Genomic DNA, 22,785 nt, shown 5'->3' on the forward strand with positions numbered 1-22,785 from the left:
TTGGTTACTGCTCTGGGACTTTGAAATTTTCTCCATCTCTTCTTTTATGTTGTAGACAGGATGGGAGCTTAGGGAGAAGAGTTATGCCAGGTAAGAAATCTGATCCTTCCACATGCCATTGAAAATTTGTATTACAGAATGCCTAAATGAATAATAAGGATAGTAATTGAAAGTTTTGTGCTATTCTGGAAGGCTATATTGAAACCTGCCTGATCAATCCAAAAGGTCACCTACTGATTTTCTATATCCAAACAGTTTTGAAGGCTCCTTCACATTATCCCCATTTCCAGTGAGAGAGCCACCCTCTTTTCCTTTTTCTAATTGAAAGATTGAGAAAGATCTGAGAGAGCCTCCTTAATTTCTTTTGGTCTTGAGAAGGGACCCACAAACATTCCCCTCGACAAGTGCGCTGAAGAATAATGCACCCCACTAAGGTTGATCAATCCAGATCTACACCCCTTTTATTATATGTTATTTCAATTTTGCTCTTTGCTGTAAGCCACTTAAGTGTGCATAATATCTGGCAAATGTGTTAATTCTCCTCCTGTACCCACTCCTCTCTCTATCATGGAAGTCTCTTTCCCCTGCCCAAATTAAACTGGCTCTCTTTTATTTTAAGTTAATGACCTGTTGATCCTGCTTTACTTTCTCCATGTGCTGTTTAGAAACCAGAATACCCATCAAACCACCCCATGTTACATTTTAGTCTAAACAACAAGAATGCCTGACAAAAACATTTTTCCTTGAACAACAAGGATGGAGCTCAGATTCAAAATATTTCCTTACCCAAAGAAGCTATTTTTGGAAAACATCATAGAGAAAAAGGAAAAGGTAAAGTGATGAAAAAGGCTCGTTTATTTGTTCCCGGATAGGTCATCTGGTGTAAGACTTTGATCTACTTGGAGGAGGTTGGCAATTATATAAAACTCATTTTCCATGCCCTAACATGGATATTCGAATTCATATAGTATAACTAAGTACCTGCAATATCCAAATGTTACATGCATATTCTAAACTTATTTCAACTCTTTTTTATTCAAAAGACGGTAGCTTTATATATATATATATATATATATATATATATATATCTTGTCTGAGCTATATATGAAGTAAACAATACTTAGAAACGAAGCCAAAAGGGGAGAATTTAGAGCATTGCTCGATGTCTATTCGACAAATACAGGATTCATTTTTATGTATTAAAAGGTTGAAATATGAAGATAAAAAATCAAAATTATAAGTATTAAAATTTAATTTTTAATTATATTATAAATTATCTTTTAAAATAGTTACATGAATTAATTAAATCGAGTTTTAAATTTTTTTTATGTATGATCTACGACCAGAAGGAGTACCGTGTACTAATTTAGCGTGTAATTCAAGTCACACTGTGTTTCACTCAAGGCTTCGTGGACAAGTGAGTGAGGGAGTGACCCACTGCCGACATGTTCATGTACCCTTGAAGTGAAAAGGTTGGATGGCACTATTCATGAAGACCTTGCTTTTCCTTCTTTTTTTTTTTTTTTATTGTAAATATGAAAGAAAAAGATCGAATCCTAAACCTCAGTTTTATTTAAAAAAAAAAGTAATATTGGGGAGGATAAGTTCGAATGAAGTAGAAGAGTTCTGGCTTGCAAAAGAGAAATTACTCTATGTGAATGTATTTTTCCCTGGCATAAAGGGTGAGAGGTATATGTATTCACTTCATTAAAGAGAAATAACAATGTCCTTTTCAGATCCATTATCTGTACAGGGATATTATAATTATACTTGGAAGGACAAAACAATGAAACCTAGTGCTAGAGAAACCGGACGTGGATTCCTTCGCAGATCAATGAATGATCAGCATTGATTCCAAATATACGGACCTTGTGCATGTTAGGGAACTTTGCAACCACAAGCACAAAAACAGCCAATGTGTTGAAGAAAAGCATCGGGTTTTGATAATCTGTTGTGTGTGAGGCGATAAGATACCTGGCAGAAATAATGTAGGTAAGAGAAGGATTGCATTAACCATGATAATATATATATATATATATATCAAAGTTATTGTATTATGTCTTGCATCACATCACAGTTCTCTTATCTAAGGTAACAAATTGCTACAAAATTTCCATTTAAGAGCCATACAACAAATATGGCAGCAATAAACAGCTTGTTCAATATGCAGAAAAGTGATGAACTCATCATGAAAGAGCAAAGAAGTGTCTGGTGAGTGATGTGTGAGCTTTTTCAATCAACTGTTAAATGTCATCCTTCGAAAAGACAATGCAAGAAGCACTTCCAAATGTCAAGACAATAATGAACTGACAGAAGAATCAAGTGTGCGACAAAAAATATACAGTTCAAATTCAAATGACCTAAGCAAGATGTCATACTGTTTGAAACTTTTCTGTAAGATGTCATCCAACAGATAGGAAGTATTTAACTTTTTCTTTCATGTAAAGCAATGTAAGCTACAACGTACTTAATGCAATTGGGTAGAAATTTTATACCAATGGAGATTCATCTTCCCAAAGGGAAGTCATTGATCTTGGAAGAAGTGGCTGACCAAGGTATCCACAATTGCACTAGTGGATGGGCAGAGAGGAGGTCTAAATATGTATACTAGGCCTTCCAAGAAACTGTCCTTTGTCAACTAATCCTTTGTACAATTGTAAATCGATTAGATATGTATACTAGACATTCATGGATGTTGGCAATGTTTGACCATATCTCAGTGGGCATCTAACAGAAGGTGTACATCTGAATCAAATAAAACGGGAAACCCTCGTTGCATTTACTTTTTAGAGAAATGAACGTATCCGGGAATTAAAAATATTTCATATTGTTGCTTCCAATTTCCGTTAAAGGCTTTTTATAGTGGAAATTGAACACTTACAGCACAACAGGTACAACGGTCAAAAACTTCCTATTGCAAGTGAATTGCCATTGTCTATTTGCTCCCACCACGTCAAACCGTTGTAGATACCTCATACCTTAGTCATCAGAGAATGGTGTTCCTTTTTTCCGGTGAAAGAACTGATACGTGACCTAAGGTAAGATGTGAATTCTGTTAGGCAAAAAACCTTTATCCAATCAAGCCAGCGGTGCATAATCTAATAATTAATCAATCACATAAAAGATAATAATTTAACGTGATACGGTTCAATCGATCTATATCTACGGATGAAAAATAAAATCAACTAGTTATAGAGAATTACAAACATACAATCAAATTAAACACTTATAACCAATACCCATAGATATTTTCAATCACTTATAGTCCTATGAAATATTTTTAACCCAAGCAAACACATACTTATGTGCACCATTTCAACACGAACAAACATATATTCATATGCACTCATACATCATACCTATATGGATCATTTCAGTCTTATTTAGTCCACTCATAGACATACAGTTATATATACCTATAAGACATCCATAAGATATAAATCTTTAGTAATCTTATAGGGTGTCTATCCCATAAAAGTCTATAACTCATATATTTTTTTCATACCTAAATTTATAGAGACTTCATCTATTTATAAGCATACAAACTTGTCTGTTAATAATCCATTTTCTCTTAGAATTCTTTTACTGTAAGTCAAACTTACCTATTAAGAATCTCTTTTCTCTTAGAATTTTTCTTTTACAAATCTTTTTATTCATCTAGTAATATTTAACAAATCTTAAATAAATTTCTTATGAGGTTTGAGTCACTATTTCCAACAAATCCATGCATAACAAACTCATTAAAAAACATAGCTTGTAACGTTGATAACAAAATGGATACTATAGCATTTGTAATTGTTGTAGCAAAAAGTGAAGACAATAATTTCTTGACTCTATCTTAACGCTATGTTTAGATATATATAAATAAATGAAAGGAAAGGAAATGAAAGAAAATTAAAGTTTTTTAAAAGAAAGAAAATGGTACATGTACCATTTGTTTGGATAGTTAAAATTAATATAGGAAAAGAAAGAAAAGAAATTCTAATTACCATTGTTTGGATAAATAGTGAAAATGAAAGGAAATATTTCATTATAGTACTTTTTTCAATTATAACTTTTTTTTTTATAAAGTAACATATAATATATAAATATATCTTTATACTAGCTAACTTGTATAAATAAATCTTTCTAAACAAAATTGAGCATGTTTAATACGATAAAATGTATTAGTTAGTTATTGATTTATTCTTAATTTTATTTTTAATTCAGTCTTTTAATTTATTCTGACAATAATTTGGCTTGTTTTGTTGTTAAAACTTGAAAAATCATAAAATATTTATAAATTGTAATGTTATATAAAATACTCATAAAAATTTATTTTTATAGGAAATGTTAGTTATATAATCAAATATAATCTCATAATAAAAATATGGATATAATAGTTTTTTTATAAAAATAATTTTTTTTTTAACTTTGCTTTGCTTAGCTTTTCTCCCAAATTGGGTATTAAGGATTATAAGGAAAACTAAAGAATATTGAGTTTTTACCTCTTTTCTTTCTTTTAAATGAAAAGTTTATCTAAACAAAAAAAAGGTTTTTCTGTTTTCATTACTTTCCTTTATTTTCTTTTCCTTTTTTTTTTCCTTCCCCTCAATCCAAACATAGTGTTAGGTATAATAATGACAAGCAAATATATGGGGAAAAGGGAAGAGATTTTGTGGTTCATCAACATTAAATTATTTTCAACTACATAGGTGAAATATGTGCCTTCTTCCACTCTTTAAAAGGCAGAAAAAAGAGCTATCAAGGGGACATACCAAAACATTGACAAATGTTGGTAATCAAAGGTGTACTATTATGGCTCATTCAATTTGCTACTGAGCATATCCTTATGACTTAAAATTCAAATGTCCATTCATCCACACATACAATGCTATCGAGAAAACAAGCAAAGTTTTGCACTAGAATCATGAAAAATAAAAACAATTTATGACAAGTTGATAGCATAGATGTTGTCTAATCAATTCTTAAAGGGTGGAAAACACACACTTACTCTAACAATGTAAAGATCGATTAGCCCTTTACAACCATCCCAAGAGGTTGAGAAACAATGGATTTAGAAACTCATGATGCCTAAGTATACTAATTGATGAATTAGGGTATTAGTCAAGACTTCTTCACATAAGACAAAGAAAAAGGACAAAAATCCATCTCTTGTAGGCATGCAACTTAGTAGGAATATACCATTTCAAGCTAATTTGAAATAGTTGATGCACAGAATTTCCAATAGAAAATTCAGTTTATTAATTACTTTTTGTTTAAAACATTATAAGAAAATGAAAGATTAGTGACAGTTTTATAGCAACATTTCACTTACAAACGTCGTTAGCTTTCGTGTTTTTATAAAACTTAAGGCATTTATTATCAAAATACCACTAAATATTCAAATAGCGATGCTGTTACTTATAAACGTCACCCAAAACTTGATATTAGCGGCATTTATCGATTAAAATGTCTTGAATAATCCTATCTTAAAAATTTGAATGAATACTAAAGGTTATTTTGGCAGAAAATGGTTTCAATAATCTCGTTAAAAAATTGATAGAGAATTACTGAAGGTATTTTTGACAGACAATGCCTTCAATAGTCCTCTTATAAAAAAATGTATATGATTATTGAAGGCGTTTTCTACAAGAAATGCTTTTAATAATTCCACCAAAAAATTTCACAAGCTTATTGAAAGTATTTTTTGTAAAAAATACCTTCAATAAATATCATATAAAAAATTTTGAATCGAACGGATGTTAACGATAAGGTGGTAGGTTTGATCCCTCATTTAGCCTTTTTGAGTTTTTGTAGAGATTATTTGTAATTGATTATTTTAGGCATTTTCTGGGCAAAAACACCTTTACCAATTGCTTTAAAAACTTTTGGAGAGAATATTGAATGTGTTTTTAGCAAAGAAACACCCTTAATAATTCATAGAAAAAATATGAAACCGATTCTTGAAGGCATTTTTGGCCAATCTCGCCTTTAATAATCTAATCAATAAATTTTTAGTTGGATTATTAAAGGTGATTTTTGTCAAAAACACCTTCAAGAATTCATTCCAACTAATAATTCATAAAAGTTGAAATGGATCCTTAAAGGCATTTTTGGCTCAAAACGCCTTTAATACTCCACAAATTTGAATGGTCGGATTATTAAAGATAGTTTTTTAACCTTCAATAACATTTTGTTAGGAATTATTCAAGGCATTTATGATAAAAAAAAATGCTTTTAATAATCTATACAAAAAATATGAAATGAATTATTGAAGGTGTTTTTGACCGAAAACACATTCAATAATCCATTTAATCAATTTTTAGTTGGTATTATTAAAAGTAATTTTTTTTAAAATGCCTTCAATAATCCATACAAAAGAGTTTGAACGGATTCTTAAAGGTGTTTTTTACCCAAAATGCCTTTAATATTCCACATAATATTTTTTTAGATGGGATTATTAAAGGAGGTTTTGGTTAAAAATGCCTTCAATAACATTTTGTTGAGGATGATTCAAGGTATTTTCTTGCTAAAAATACCTTCATTAATCCCATTAAAAAATATTTTTGATATTGTATATGTCAAGTTAGTTGTAGGTTTATGCCCAGAAAAGATTTAAAGTCAATTGTATATTTATGCTCAAAAAATATTTGGTTTATATATATGATACTACGAATTACATTTTGAAATTTATATAATGAACATTGTTGTATTTCAATAAATTGACCACACATCCTAATTTAAAACTGATAACGTTATCATATTAATATATTTTTTTAAAATAATCGTACTCAATAATATATTAAGGACACAGTGTGTGTTCACATTAAGTATACCAATAATATTAAACCAATATCCTAATCTACAAACTTAAATTTTTCATTCAACATGGCATGTTAAAAACATTGTAACAATTTATTCCTCATATATTAACATTCAACCAACAATGTCTAACCTCAAGGTCTATCAACATTGATAAATGATAATACATACTTACACCATTCTTTACAGACTTCATCTAGTTCCTCTACCGTGAAGCTTTTTTTACTCTCTCACTAAAAAAAATATCAGAAGTAAATGTTAATAAATGAGAACATAATTTAGCTTTTTATTTTTTTGAAGATATAACAAGTTTATGAAATTTATATTAATCTTGAATGGTGTGATCATAAAATCATATAAAACTATCTCTCACATAAAACAAAAGACATAATATCCACATTCAATATTATCGGGTTGATGAGGTACTTGAAAATTAAATTGAGTGGGTTTAGGATACATTTATTTACACAAATTCAGCATAAAAGAATAAATTTTACATTTATCGATAATGACACTCACTTTGGTTTCTTTGTCTTCTTATCGAATGCAGATATTACCATAAATTGAAAAGAAAATAATTACTTAATACATAAATAAAATTACTTATGAAGAAAAAAAAGATATATAATAAAATAAAGTGTAATACCTCTTTATAAAAGTTTGAATATCGGGGTTAGGCATAACCATTAGATTAATTGAATTAAGTAAGTATGGCATTAAGGATTTGGTGTAAATCACAATAAACACCTAATGATGATTGTAAAATAATAACAATGATATACTCAGATTACGTATCAGATCAAATTTGGGTAAGGTTAGAATAATTAAGGTGGAAATATAACTCACTGCGCATTATACGAAAGTAAATAATAATCAGTCGATCTTTTCATGTATTCAATCACATGATTGGTACGATAAATGACTGTGCCACTATGCTCACTAATGAAGTTGGAGTCAACGAATCTAAATTTATTGTTCAACTATCTTCCATTGAGCTCTCTATATAGGAAGCTACACGATAACAATCAACAATGCTAGTTAGTATTACACTATAATATAGATTAATACATATTGAATGTGTATATTTGTATTTATAAGCTAACTTCATATAAGTAACAATATCAATAGCTGATAATTTATCTAGTTCACAAAATTTGTTAACCTTCTCTATACCAATAAAAAAAATGATAGTTTATCAAATAACCCTTTCTTAGACTCAATGGTTATGAAGTTTCCTCTGGATAAATGCTCCAGCGAATAATTAGATAACTTATCCATGGTAGCTTGAGCAAAGATCATACTCTGAGTTCCAACATCTTGCTACAATATTTAATGAAATATAAGTATTAAAATTAAATCAATAAATATAATAAACAAATTAATATTAAACTTATAAACAAAATCATACTTCATGGGTGGTAGCAAAAGTTGGGTTCACTACCTGACTTGCAATGGAAGCTTTATCCTACATGGATGATGCTATCAAGCTGGCTTATTGGTATGTTATGCTACATTGCTACCAACATAGCCTTCAAAGCAATGAGTCTTTGTTATTGCTCATTAAGGCGCTATTCATGGTCATCAATTCTTTGCTGTTGTTACTCAATGATTACTTCATATTGTGTATTTCTCATTCACGAGGTTTTAGGTTGATTACTAAAAAATTTTGATGGCAAGATAAATTTACCAATCCCACGAACCCGACCAGGCTTTTCTTTAGTGCCTAATACTAAAGACAATGGATCTTCACCATATTGGGTTACTAGCTTACTAGATTGAATTTTGACAGCATAATCATTCTGATAGACAATAATAAGATGGGCTGTAATAACAAATCCATACAAGCTAGTATAAAATCATGCATACAACCACAATGCCATTCATACATGATATTAAAAAAATAGTTATACATACAAATTTTTTTTTATTTTTTCAGTTGCTTTATCTCTAAAAGATCTATTTTTTCGTAGATGTCCTTATTTTCAGATATCCCATATGAAAGCTTCAGTGCCAAAGCTCGTTAATTCCTATTAAATTATCGTAATATAAGAATCAGAATGTATGAAATTAATGTTCATAAATATTCATTAATGAGTATAAAATAAGTGTATGAATACATACAAGTTCATACTTCACATTTGCATATCCCTTTCTTGCTGTTTGATGATGATATTGTTGTTTGGCCCGAATGTTTCATTGGTTTTTTTTAATTTTTTACAAAAGAAAGAAATTATGTCAATCACATATGAAGATCAAAGGATATATTGTATAAAGACTTATAAATAATTTTTCGGTAATGGGTTTGCATACTGAGAAATCTTTTAAAAATCAATATTAAACAAAATTTGTCTAATCTTCAACACTTATTACATCTACATATGACGCAGGTGGAATAACCAATACATCACCTTGATTAGCCAACAGTAAAATATATTGGGTTGTCAATCTACTTTTAAAGTTTTTAAATGGTTTCCCAGCAGATTGCAACACAACTTTTTTACAGTCAATTAGGATGTCGAACCATTCTTAAATAAGATAACATAATTAGTATGAACACATTGAATTTCAATTAAATGATCATTTAACCAAGTTTACGAAATAGTTGAATAAACATATCACAACCGACTACTATATATCATCTTTTAGATCCTCAGAAACTCGTCGTCAATTAGTGTACGTAATTAAAATCCTACTATGGACGACGATTCCAATATGAGTAGCCAACTTGGCAATTCCTTCAGACATAGGCTGTCCACTTTGATTGAAATCAACATGAATTTTTATGTCACTCATTTTAATTTGTTTATTTAGGTCCATTCCTTTTCTTTTTTGGCCTACAAGTGTGTCTTACACATGTTCATTAAAAGGAGAATAATGTTGTTTGGAGTCTATAATACCTATAATTTTGATTATAATTATACGAATTATACAAAATGACTGTCTAAATTTAACACTGTATGTAATTAAATACAAGCAATACCATACTATGTATAGAAACACAATTCAACAACCCAATTAGTAATGTGCTCAGACATAACCTTCAACAAACCATTCAGAAACACCATTCAGCAAGCTATTCAATATACGATTTAGCATACCAATATCATACAATACCATTCGACAAAATAATATCACACAATAAAGTTCAACAAATCATAATATTTAAAGAAAACTACATAGAAACAGCATACATGCAATGAAAGGTGCTTGGACGACTATGCTTACGGTGAAATTAATAAAAATATATAAACGCATATGTAAATAGTAAAGAATAAAAAAAATAGCTTTATCGAATAATATAAATAATACAGTAAAAAAAATAAAGACATACTGGTAAATAGAAAGGCGTGCGCCGTAGATTTGGTGAAGGTAGGTGGCGACAATAGGGATAAAGAAATCAAAGTTCTAATAGAAATGCTTTTATGGGTTTGGTTTGGTTGATTAATGCAACTTTTAATCATTCTCTATACTAACAGTTTGTGATTTCGATGTTCAAAATAGGGGACTGAATATAAAAATTATTATTAAAGGTATTTTTTTTAGAAAAAATGCCTTTCATAATCCTTTTAAAATTTTAGTTGGAGATTATTGAAGGCATTTTTTACTAAAAGACACCTTTAGTAATCCAAAAAATAATTTTCAAAAAAAATTATTAAAGGCGTTTTTTCTCAAAAAATATCTTTGATAATTCTAAAAACATTATTGAAGGAGTTTTGAGTAGAAAATCACCTTCACTGATATTTCCGTGATAAGAATGAAAGAAATTATTGAAGGCATATTATGCAAAAAATAGCTTCAATAAATTCTTTTAAAAAATTATAACAAATTATTGAAGGCATTCTTCTAAAAAAAATACCTTTAAAAATCCCATTAACATTATTAAAGGTGTTTAATACTAAAAGATGCCTTTAATACTATTGAAAGCATTTGTTCTAAAAAATCACCTTCAATAATTATGTGCAAAAATTAAAATGAATTAGTGAAGGCGTTTTCCTAGAATAAACACTTTCACTAAGCATATTAAAATTTGAGTACTGGTATATTGAAGATGTTTTTCAGTAGAAGACGCCTTTAATAATCTTAAAATTTTTTAAAAAGAAATTATTGAAGGAGTTTGTTATAAAAAAAATACCTTCAATAATTATGTACAAAAATTAAAATGAATTAGTGAAGGTATTTTTCAAGAATAAACACCTTCACTCACCATCTTAAAATTTGAGTACTGGTATATTGAAAGTGTTTTTCAGTAGAAGATACCTTTAATAATCTTAAATTTTTTTTAAAAAAAATTATTGAAGGTATTTGTTATCAAAAAATACCGTCAATAATTATGTACAAATTTTTAAAAAAATTATTAAATGTATTTTTTTAGAATAAATGCATTCACTAACCGTCTTAAAATTTGAGTAACGGTATATTAAAGGCGTTTTTCACTAGAAGACACCTTTAATAATCCTAAAATTTTTTAGAAAAAAAATTTATTGAAGGCGTTTGTTATCAAAAAATGCTTTTAATAATTATGTAAAAAATTTAAAAAAATTATTGAAGGTGTTTTTCTAAAATAAACGCCTTCACTAACCATCTTAAAATTTGAGTATTGGTATATTAAAGGTATTTTTCACTAGAAGATACTTTTAATAATCTCAAAAATTTTTTAAATGAAATTATTGAAGGCATTTATTTTTGAAAAAATACCTTCAATAATTATGTACATAAATTAAATGGAATCAGTGAAGGTATTTTTCTAGAATAAACGTTTTTACTAACCGTTTTAAAATTTGAGCAGTGAAATATTGAAGACTTTTTTTACTACAAGACGGTTTTAATAATACTAAAATTTTTTTAAAAAAATTATTGAATACGTTTATTCTCAAAAAATGCCTACAATAATTATGTACATAAATTAAAAGAAATTAGTGAAGTCGTTTTTCTACAATAAACGCATTCACTAATCGTTTTTAAATTTGAGTAGTGAAATATTGAAGACGTTTTACATTAGAATACGTCTTCAATAAATTTTTTCAAATAATAAAATGAATTATGTAAGGTATTTTTCTAGAATAAACGCCTCCAATAATCTCTTAAAATTTTAGTAGTGTAATATTAAAGACATTTTCTATAGAAGACGCCTTTAATAATCCTAAATAATTTTTAAAAAGAAATTATTAAAGACACTTTTAGTAGAAAATCATCTTCACTGATATTCACAAATAAAAATGAGAAAATTATTGAATGTGTTTTATGCAAATAATGCCTTCAGTAAATATACCATAAAAATTAGATGAAATTAGTGAATATGTTTTTGTGGTGTAAATACCTTTAATAATCCCAAACAATTTTACTATGACTCTGTTGAAGATGCCTATAATGTATTCAAAAAATATTTAGAAGAAATTTATTGAATGTGTTTTTCTTAGTAAACGCCTTCAATAATCCGATCCAATAAAAGTTTTTTCAAACTTAGTGCATCCAATCACCAATTTCAAGCTTCATCTTTATTATTTTACTATTTCTCTTTTCAGACCAACTACAATTTACTTTTCCTTTCCTTTAGCTTTTAGTATTCGAGCATTATCTTTTAGAACCTTATTTTGACTATTCATTACTTATTTACTGTAGCTTTAACTTCATTCGACTACTCCTTCAACTTTTACAATTCGTGATTTTCTTTTTGGTTTAAATAATTTTCTCTAAAACCCATCTTATTTCACTTTATTTCAACCCCAACTACAAATACTCTTGGTACTGTCTATGTTAGTAACAGAGTTTTAACATTCATAATATCAGGTAGTTGATAAAATACTTCACAACAAGGAGTTCTCATTTTTTATAAATACTGGTCTTATTATTATCTTTTGTTTAAAACATAGTAAACTTAAGTTTTATAGATGTTCGTTTTTATATAAATTATTTATATGCATTTGGTCTGATAATGTAGCAAGTACTAAATGGATAAGAGTTGAATGCAAAAGTCAAGATTAAATCAAGAGTACAAAAATGAAGTGAAATTTTTTTTTTTAATTTTGCATTTAAGAATACAAGTGAAGATAATATGATATTATGCTCATGTGTGAAGTGTGCTAATATCAAGTGGCAAACGCGTCAAGTTATTTTTGAACATTTAATTTGTATTGAATTTCTCTCAAGATATATTAATTGGTATTTTTATGGAGAGTCTGTACCATTAAGTATTCTACTAAAATTTTTTCAACTTCAAGGGCTCTCAAATATCAACATGATCTTTTTATAGCAGATGACATTGAAAGCATGTTACGATATTTTCATAATCTTTCTCCCCAAAATGAAGGATTTAATCAGTGCAATATTGAAATGAATGAATTTGGTGAACTTAGGATAGGTGTACATGACCAACAACCTAAAAGAGAAGCATCAAAGTTTTATAGGTTACTTAAGGATATGAATGAAAAACTTTATGAAGGATTGAAGCATTTAAGGTTATCTTTATGTGTTTATTTTTTTCACTTGAAATGCTTATGTGGATGGATGAAAAACTCTCTGACTTTATTATTAGAGTTTATGAAAGAAATGTTTCTTTTTACAAAAATCTCTGAATCATGTAAAAAATAAAAAAAAAGATGATCAAGGATTTAGGTATCGAATATGAAAAAATTCATAGCTGTCCCAATGATTACATGTTGTATTGGGGTGATAGAAAAAATCAAGAATCTTGTCATTTATGTGGTATTTCTCGTTAGATGGACAAAAACCCTGATGAAAGGTTAAATAAGGATGGTGATAAGGTCTATGTTAAAAAGAAGCTTGTTAAAGTTTTACGCTATTTTGTATTAATACCAAGACTTCAATGACTCTTCATGTCTTTCAAAACTGTAGATTCAATGAAATGGCATCATGAGAAGTGGGCAGATGATGGATCATTGAGGTATTCTACAGATTCTTTGGCATGAAAATCATTTCATTCTAGATTTTCAGACTTTACATCTGATCCTTAAAATGTTATGTTTAAACTAGCATTGACGGATTCAACCCGTTCAAAATGATGAATACTTTTTATAGTACTTGGTTAGTTGTATTGATTCTTTACAATTTGTCACCATGGATTGCTATGAAACAATAATCATTTATATTGTTTATGATAATTCTCGAGAAAAAAGATCCAGGTAATGATATAGACATCTACTTACAACCTCTTATTAAAGAATTAAAATAATTATGAAAAGGAGTTGAGACCTATGATGCATCAAAAAAAGAAAACTTTAATATGCATACTGCTTTATTACGGACTATCAACGATTTTTTTACTTATAAAAATTTATCTGATTAAAGTACAAAAGATCATTATGTTTGTCCATGTTATGTTGTACAGACATGTTCAAAGTGATTACATAATAGTAGAAAGTTTTATTATATGGGATATCGTTAATGGTTAGATGATAATCATTGATTTAGATTCTAAAAATATCTTTTTGATAGTACTAAAGAGTTGAATAGATCATCTTTACCCATTAGTGGGTCTAATATCTTGTCAAAGTTAAAAGATATCAATTTTACTTATGGAAAAATGACTCTATCAAAGAAAAGAGTAAGTGACATCTTTGAAGGTGTTTGACCTCATATTACGTAAGTTAGTGATACTGATACTGAAGTTGGTGATCTTAATGTTCAAAGTGATGAAGAGGACGATGAAAAAGATGACCCAAATGAGTTTGAATTGTGAAAAAAAAAAAGTATCTTTTTTGAGTTACCTTATTGGAAATATAATTTATTACGTTATAACCTTGATTTGAAGCACATAAAGAAAAATGTTTGTGAAAATTTTATCAGAACAATTTTCAATATGAATAGAAGATTAAATGATGACTTAAAGAGTCAACTTGACCTAGTTAATATGGGGATTCACCTTGACTTTCATTCAAAGTTGCTTCTTAATGACAAATATCAATTGCCTGCTATTTGTTTTGGGATTTTTAAAGCTGAAAAAGATATGTTTTTCAAGGTTTTAAAAAATGTCAAAGTTTCGGATGGCTATACATCAATATATCGAGATGTATAAATCTGAATGAGTGAAAATTTTCTTCATTAAAGTCACATGATTTTCACATTTTGATACAAGACTTACTTCTAATTGCTTTATGTTCATTAATATCAAAGTAAGTCACTTCTATGGTAATTAAATTAAGTAACATATTTAAATTTCTATGTGGTAAATGTATGAATATGGAAGAGTTTGACAAACTTCAAGATCAAGTCGTGATTACTTTATACCATTTAAAAAAGATTTTTCCTCCAAACTTCTTTACTATTATGAAGCATTTGGTTATCCACTTTTCATATGAAGTAAAAGTCGATGGGCCAATTTATTATCAATGGATGTATCCTATCGAATGGTATTATTTGTTAATAGATTGATTAGATTTTTATTGATGATCATGCCACTCTACTTAAAAATATATATGACTAATGTTTTATGCTATAGGTTTTTAGAGAGGTTAAAATTTTATTGTCAAAACAAATGCTATTCGAAAGGTTCTATTACTAAATGATATTTAGCAGAAGAGTGTATGACATTTCGTTCTTATTATTTGAAAGATGTTGAAACGAGATTTAATAGACCATCGAAAAATGTTGGTATACAGCATACTGACTCTGTTTATAATTATCTTTTTTAAAGTTTTGGACAACCAATAGGTAAAGCTGAAATGATGGAGTTAGATGATAAATCTTGGGCACAAGCACATTGATATTTCTTTTTCATCGTGACTCAATTGAATCGTTTCGCATGTAAGTTTTTAACAAAAAAAATATTCATTACATTAAGCATAATTTATTGTCTTTTTTTTTTATTCTTAATACTTTATCATGATGCTTTGTAGTGAGTATAGAAATAATTTGAGAGCTCTTGCACATTATCGACGATCAAACCCTCGACAGCTTGATAAGTTGTTCATCAAAAACTTTTATGAATGGTCATGAGCAACTGTAAGTAATGCCATAATTTCCATTATGAGAAATCTATATAGAATGCTTACGGTATAACTAATATTAATAACATATATATTTATTCTACTTTTATAGGTTTGGAGTGGAAGGCTTGTTAGTGAAGAGGTGAAGTGTCTTTCACAATGTCTAAACAAGATTGTGAAATGATACAAAGGTTTCATCATCAATGGATTTAGATTTCACACTAAATCCCGTTAGGGATTTAGAAGTACACAAAATTCAAGAGTTGTTACTTTATCAACTACTAGCTATGCTAGTGCTAGGGACGCAAACCTTTTAGAGAGAAATGTTGACTATTATAACATGATTAATGATATCATTGAGTTAAATTATTATGACAAGTGAAAAATTATCTTATTTCGGTGTGATTGGGCTAATGTTAATAGTACGAGGGATATTAAAAAAGATCAATATAGATTTACACTTGTGAATTTTTTTCGATTAATTTACACTGGACAATAACGCATCGATAAACCTTATACTTTTTCATCTCAAGTCAAACAAATTGTTATTCTGAAGATTCCAAAGAATTAGGTTGGTTTGTTGTTCTTCGAAACTCACCTAAAAACTTATTTGATATGAGGTTAGATACCAGAGATGATGTTGAATATGGAACTGAATGTTATCATTTTGTTGAACAAATTTTGGATGAAAATATCTTTAGTACCTACGATCAGTGGGTTCACAAAGATGTTATTGAAGACATTTATGAACCATGAAATGGTGCATTTATATTTTATAATTCGAGTGTTTAAGACATAATGGAGTAAATGATTGTATGTAATTAATGTCGCATTCGCTATTGTATATTTATTTATTGTAAATCATAATTATCTTTTGATTAATTAAATCGATATGTTCTTTATATATCGTAGGTTGTGATTTCTTAACTTTTCAGTGTCTTTATATATGTTTTAAACTAATATCTTTTCTATATTAGCTTTTATGATGCAGGTAAGCTATAATGCAGAGGAGTAGATTGAAAGGAATACATATAAGAAATATTAGTTCAGAACTGTTTGTGACACCTATTGATATTGGGTATGGACTGAATCCTTTGGAGGGAAATAAACGTACTGTTAGATCTAACTCTATCACTTATAACCCTTCAACTAATATTGGATCTGACAATATGGAAGGTCTAGGTTTAGATAGTATCATGTCAATTGATTATGCTTTAAATTTGAATACAGGTATCATATACCCCATATTTAGAATTCAAGTATAATGATAAAAGTATTGCCAATTTACAAATTTATTTTTTATTCGTTGTAATTGATAACAATTGTCAACGGAGGACTAGAGGCCAGACAACTTTGAAGGAATTATTTGCACTACCTCCGAACTAGCGTATTGTAGTGTTTGCAAACTTTGATAGGTAACTAATTGGTGAAGAGGCTCAACTGTTGGCTAGATTTCTAGGCATGCTTGCCTGTAATAGAATGAAATTGCCTATTCATTATAAAACATGGCATAAAGTTTCAAAAGAAGTCAAGGCTGATGCTTTAAACTTTATTGAGGTATTAGTATAAATAATTACATATAAAAATATAATTATTTTACATTTGTTTACTTATTCAAACTTTTCTTACTGTATTATTACAGTTAAGATTTGTACTTAAAATACCAACTTCATTTGTGCTTAAGTCATTGAAAAAGAAATGAAAAGATTATAAGCATAATTTGAAGAATAAATATTTCGATCGAAATACTACTGTAGAGGCAATGATGAAAAATCTAGCTCGTAATGTGATTAAGTGGCAATATGAACAATTAGTTAGATTTTGATTCTCAAGAAAAGGAGAGGTACTAATTTATAACTTTGTAGAGTAAAATGAAATGATGATAGTGTTTTATGCTTTAAGTTGGTAATATTTGTATTTCTATCATATATGCAATTAATTTTTATGACAGAAAAGAGAACAGATTGGATTGATAGCAGAAAGCAAAAAAAATATAGCCACACAAGTAAATAAAAAAGTTTTGCAAGAAAGCAAAAAGAAATAGTAAGTTTATGATTTTAAACTTATTCCAATGACTGAACGTTTTGAGCCATTAAAAGGTAAATATGCAAATTAATAGTTATTGTTCTATTTTAATAATTTTGATAGTTTCAATACATGATATTAAACTTATTGAAAGTTTTGAACTTAGTTGACACGGATGATATGTATGAAAAAGTTATTGTTTGTCTATTTAGGTAAAAATACAAATTTGTTGTTATTATTGTATTTTAATAGTTTGGATAGTTTTAATACTTGATATTAAACTTGTCCAATTGATTGAACTTGGTTTCTACTGTTGATATGGGTGAAAAAATTATCGTTTATGTCTATTTGGGACTATTTTTACATATAAAAGGCAAATAAACAAATTAAACTTTTGGATGGCTTTCAACAGTTTGAATGGCTTCAATCCATGATATTAAACTTGTCCAAATAATTGAATCTGATTTCTATGATCGATATGTGTGAAAGCCCAAAATGCTTTTATGATTTGCATCTATTTAAGATTATTGTGTTGTTAATGGGTCGAAATATAAATATATGATTTTAAAATTATTCAAAATTTTTGAACTTGATTGACAGGCTTGATATGCATGAATAAGTTACAATTGATATGTATCATATCGAATAACATATATTCTTGTATAGGAGAATGAGATGGGTGGTAAAATTAGACGTGTGAAACTTTTTTGCTTAACACACATAAAAAAGATGAATTTTATATGAATGTTGAAACACAAAAAATTATGGTAATTTGTAATATCTATTTTAACAAAAAGTAAATATTTACTCTTTTTAACATATTATCAATTAATCATTAAACTTGATAGTTGTATATGACAAATTTATAGGAGAAAATGGAAGAAAAAATGGCTGCTGAGATTGAAGTAGCATCTGATGGTTCTCTCAACGTGCAAGAATTGAAAAATTGGATATTCATAGAAGTTGCTGGAAAAGAAAGGCATGGACGGGTCTGAAGCCTTGGATTGGGTCCAACACTATCTACCTACTATGGACATAGCTCTCAATAATTTACATTCTTAGCAAGTTAATTTTCGCGAGACATTTCAATATTGAAAAATTAGTTACAAATTATGCAACAACGTTTTCAGTAAATGGAAGCAGAAAGAGAACAAGAGCATGACAAAATTGAGAAAAAAAATGCTAGAATGGAACAAAAGCATGTAAAATTTCAGCAGTTGCATGATTGATTCGATCATCTTATGAATTTTGTGCAACAATAATTTTCAGTAATTGATCGTAATGGTCTACCAACTCAGGTATTATATTTAGTAAATATTTATATTTTTAATATAAAAAAAGCTTACAATGAAGTGTCTGATATTGTATGGTATTATTCAGTAGGTTCTTAAGTACGCTAGTGATCAAGGTAAAAAAATTCCTTCATCAATTGGCAGCCTTCAAAATCTATACAGTCAGCAATTTCATATATTTTAATTTTTATTTTGTTAATGTATTAAAAATATTTGAATGTTATTATATTAATTATCAAACTTTATGTTTAATTAGATACATATTTGAACGTAAATTAAGTTTATATTAATTTCAATTTTTGAATTTAAGATCATTTATGAAAATAGTAAATATTAACAGAAATTTTTATTTAAAAAAATATATTTTTTAATTTCACGGCGTTTGCATTTAAGAATGTTGCTAAATGAATAATTTAGTGACGTTTGTATTATAAAATGCAATTAAAAGTAATGGCACTCTTACTAGAAAATGCCGTTAAAATAATAGCTTTTTTTTTATACAAATGTCACAAAAGCAACGGTATTTTTCTCATAAAAACATTACTAAATTAGTGACGTCTCAAAAATACAAACGTCATTAATATAGTGGCGTTTTCAGATACAAACGTCGTTAATATCGAGACACTTTTACTAAAATATCGTTATGTTCTGCGATACATGTATAGTAGGCACTTTGATTGACATTTTTCAAAAACGCTGTAAATTTTTTAGTAACATTTATAAACGTCGCTAAACATTAAAAAAAATGTCACTAAAAACCTAAACCCTTGTAGTGAAAATGAAAAGAAAAAAAAGTTTCAAGAGTTATGGTTTATTCACTTGTTCATAAATAACATGTTGTAGCATGCCTAACCTAAAATAATACCAAGAAAAGTACTGAGTCATCTCATTATATAATTTTTAAGAGTATTTGTCTATTAGTATCTAGAGATCAAAGACATCAATCCAACACATACCCAAGTAATAGTGTAGTTGGTGCTGAAACTTTTCCCCTCCTTATCTAATTGAACTGTAATACACTTGGAGATGTAGCCATATAGGCAATAGCATCACAAAGGCCAAGAAACTAAAGACAACACTATATTATTAATTCACAAATACAAGAAACAACATAAATTAATACTATCAAGAAATTATTTGAGTAGTTGTAATCATAGACATAGACTTTCCGCCAAGCACAAACTCAAAATTGAAACTTTTTACTATTCCTCTCCCAAAGGAGCAATTCAAGGTACCTGTAATTAATCTCTCTAGTTAAGGCAATATTGCAGAGCTAATCCACAATAATCCCAAAATTTTAAGGAAATTTTTTTAGGTTAATAGCACCTATAGTCCTTAAACTTTAATCTAAATTTTATTTTGATTTCTAAACTTTAAAAATTTTAATTGAATCTCTAATTACTTAAAGTTATTTTATTTTAATTTTTTCATTTAGAATCGTCTAAATTAATAGTAAATGCCAATTGATACCATGCAATAACATTAGCTATCATTTCACATAACAGATGAAAGACCAAAATATAATTCTCTCGAAGTTTAAGAATCAAAGACAAAAGTAGCTTAAAATTTTATATATTTCATATATGTGTTATAAAAATATTAAATTTATATTTATATTTATATTTGCATACTTTTTGTTATAATGTAACTTATTAGATATTTTTTTATTTTAAATAGAAAATAGATCTTTAAAATTTAAAATTAAATTAAAATTTTCAAAATCCTTTTTTAAAAAATTAATATATTTTAAAAACAAAAAATTATTAAAAATATTAATTTACTCATAAGTCAAAATAAAAAATATTTTTTATCCAAAAATTATATTTTTTAAAATATTAAATATCCTTTATTTTTCTTTTTAAATATATTTTACAGAATACTTTTTTATAAAAAAGAAAAACTTAAAATTTTAAATTATATTTTTTATTGTATATGAATATAAAATTTTTATATTTTTTAATAGATTAATAAATTTTTTTTTGAAATGATCTGAAAAATTTTTACATAATATTTTAACATGATATAGAGTTTTTATTTAATTTCTTAAGCCAAAATAAAAATTTTTACTTAATTTTTTAAAATGATATGTAATTTCAACAAAATTATTTTGAAAATTTTAACTTAATTTTAATTTTTTAAAAATATATTTTTTTATTAAAAATATTATTTTATTGATAAATTATATTATAATAAAAATTAAAAAATATTTTAAATTATAATATTTTATAAAATATATTGGAAATATATATAATCAGTTTTTTTTAATTATTTTTATCTTTTCCTTTATTTATTTTTTATAAAATATATTTAAAGAAAATAAAAAATATTTAATATTTTAAGATATATTGTATGGATAGAAAATAATACTTTAAAATGAAACTAAATTTTTACAATTTTAAATTTAATATTTTACAAACTACATATAAAATTTATAAAATTTTTGAAGTAATTTTGTTTTTACTCTCTAAATTTTGAAAAAATTCTATTTTAATTCCTGATCTTATTTGAAATGTTAGTTGAGATCATGATGTTAATTGATATTTGTAGTCAATTTATACTATTCAAAAGATTAAAAAAAATCAAATTAGAATAATTTTAGATAATTAAAGATTAATTAAAAGTTTTTTTAAATTTAAGAATTAAATTAAAATTTGAATCAAAATTTATGGATTACGAGTTCTATTTACTTTATTATTTTATTTGATTGCAAAAGTCTCAGAAAATCATCAAACCCATAATTCGTTCCAAAACCCCATCAAGAAAACATTCTCACTAAGAAAAATAGACATCAATAAAAAAGAAAAAAGAGATCAAATTAAAACCAGATAGGAAATGCACCAAAAAAACAAGAAAAAAAAAAACCAACGTTATGAATCGAAATCAAAAGAAGAAAAAAAGAGAGGGTTTACAAAGAAATGGGAGACATGAACAATGGTCCAAGCGGTTCCAACAGAGGATCAAAGAGAGAAAAGACGATAAGCCATGAAAAGAAAACGATCAAGATATAAGTGGTTCAAACTCCTGGGTACGTGAACCATTCTGTATTCTTGTTCAGATCTGTAGTTGGCACAGCTCTCACGTACATCTTTTACCTTTGTTTTTCTCTTCTTCTTTCCCCCTTATCATTACAACTCTGTTTTTTTTTTTTTTTTTTTTGCTTAAACAAACGGAAGTTGATTCAAGGATTGATAATGGTGACAGATGTATGATGATGTTCTCTTTGTTGGCGGTGTGTTTGTGTTTCACCTATTCAAAGCTCGCTCTTTCTGCTCTCTCCTTATGTTTTGTAGCTGAGCCTGGTTTGTTATTGTTATGGGGCTGTTGCCTGTTGGTAGAGATTTCGATGGGTGATGAGTGGTTTTTTTTTTTTTTTTAAATAACTATATTGTTAATGGTTCAATAAAATAGGATGTCTGACCACTGGCGAGGAACAAAGTGAGTTGGATGATTCAGGTGGACAATTGGTTGTTAGTGTTTGAACTTGCAACTAGTTTTCTAAGAATAAAAGATATGTCACTAAGCTTGTCTGTGGGGTTTAATATACACCAGGGTAAGAATCCATTTCAAAGTTCAGATTCAAAAATACGTTTAACAACAGTTCATCCTCAGACAACAACGACGAATAATTGGTGCATAGGTCTTTGCGGCCTTAATGCTTTTCATGGGACTGGTTTTCTTAGTAGTTTGGTGTCATAAACTCAATTCCAACCTAATTCACGGCT

General features: G+C 27.6%; 1 pseudogene; it reads right to left on the minus strand.

Moving 5' to 3' along the window:
* Nucleotides 1-2,877: 2,877 nt before the first annotated feature.
* On the minus strand, nt 2,878-22,742 carry LOC111287364 (uncharacterized; annotated as a pseudogene).
* Nucleotides 22,743-22,785: the final 43 nt, after the last annotated feature.

Source organism: Durio zibethinus, chromosome 17 (genome assembly GCF_047325235.1).
Source record: "Durio zibethinus cultivar Kanyao isolate XHJ-2024 chromosome 17, ASM4732523v1, whole genome shotgun sequence".
Taxonomy (NCBI): Eukaryota; Viridiplantae; Streptophyta; class Magnoliopsida; order Malvales; family Malvaceae; genus Durio; species Durio zibethinus.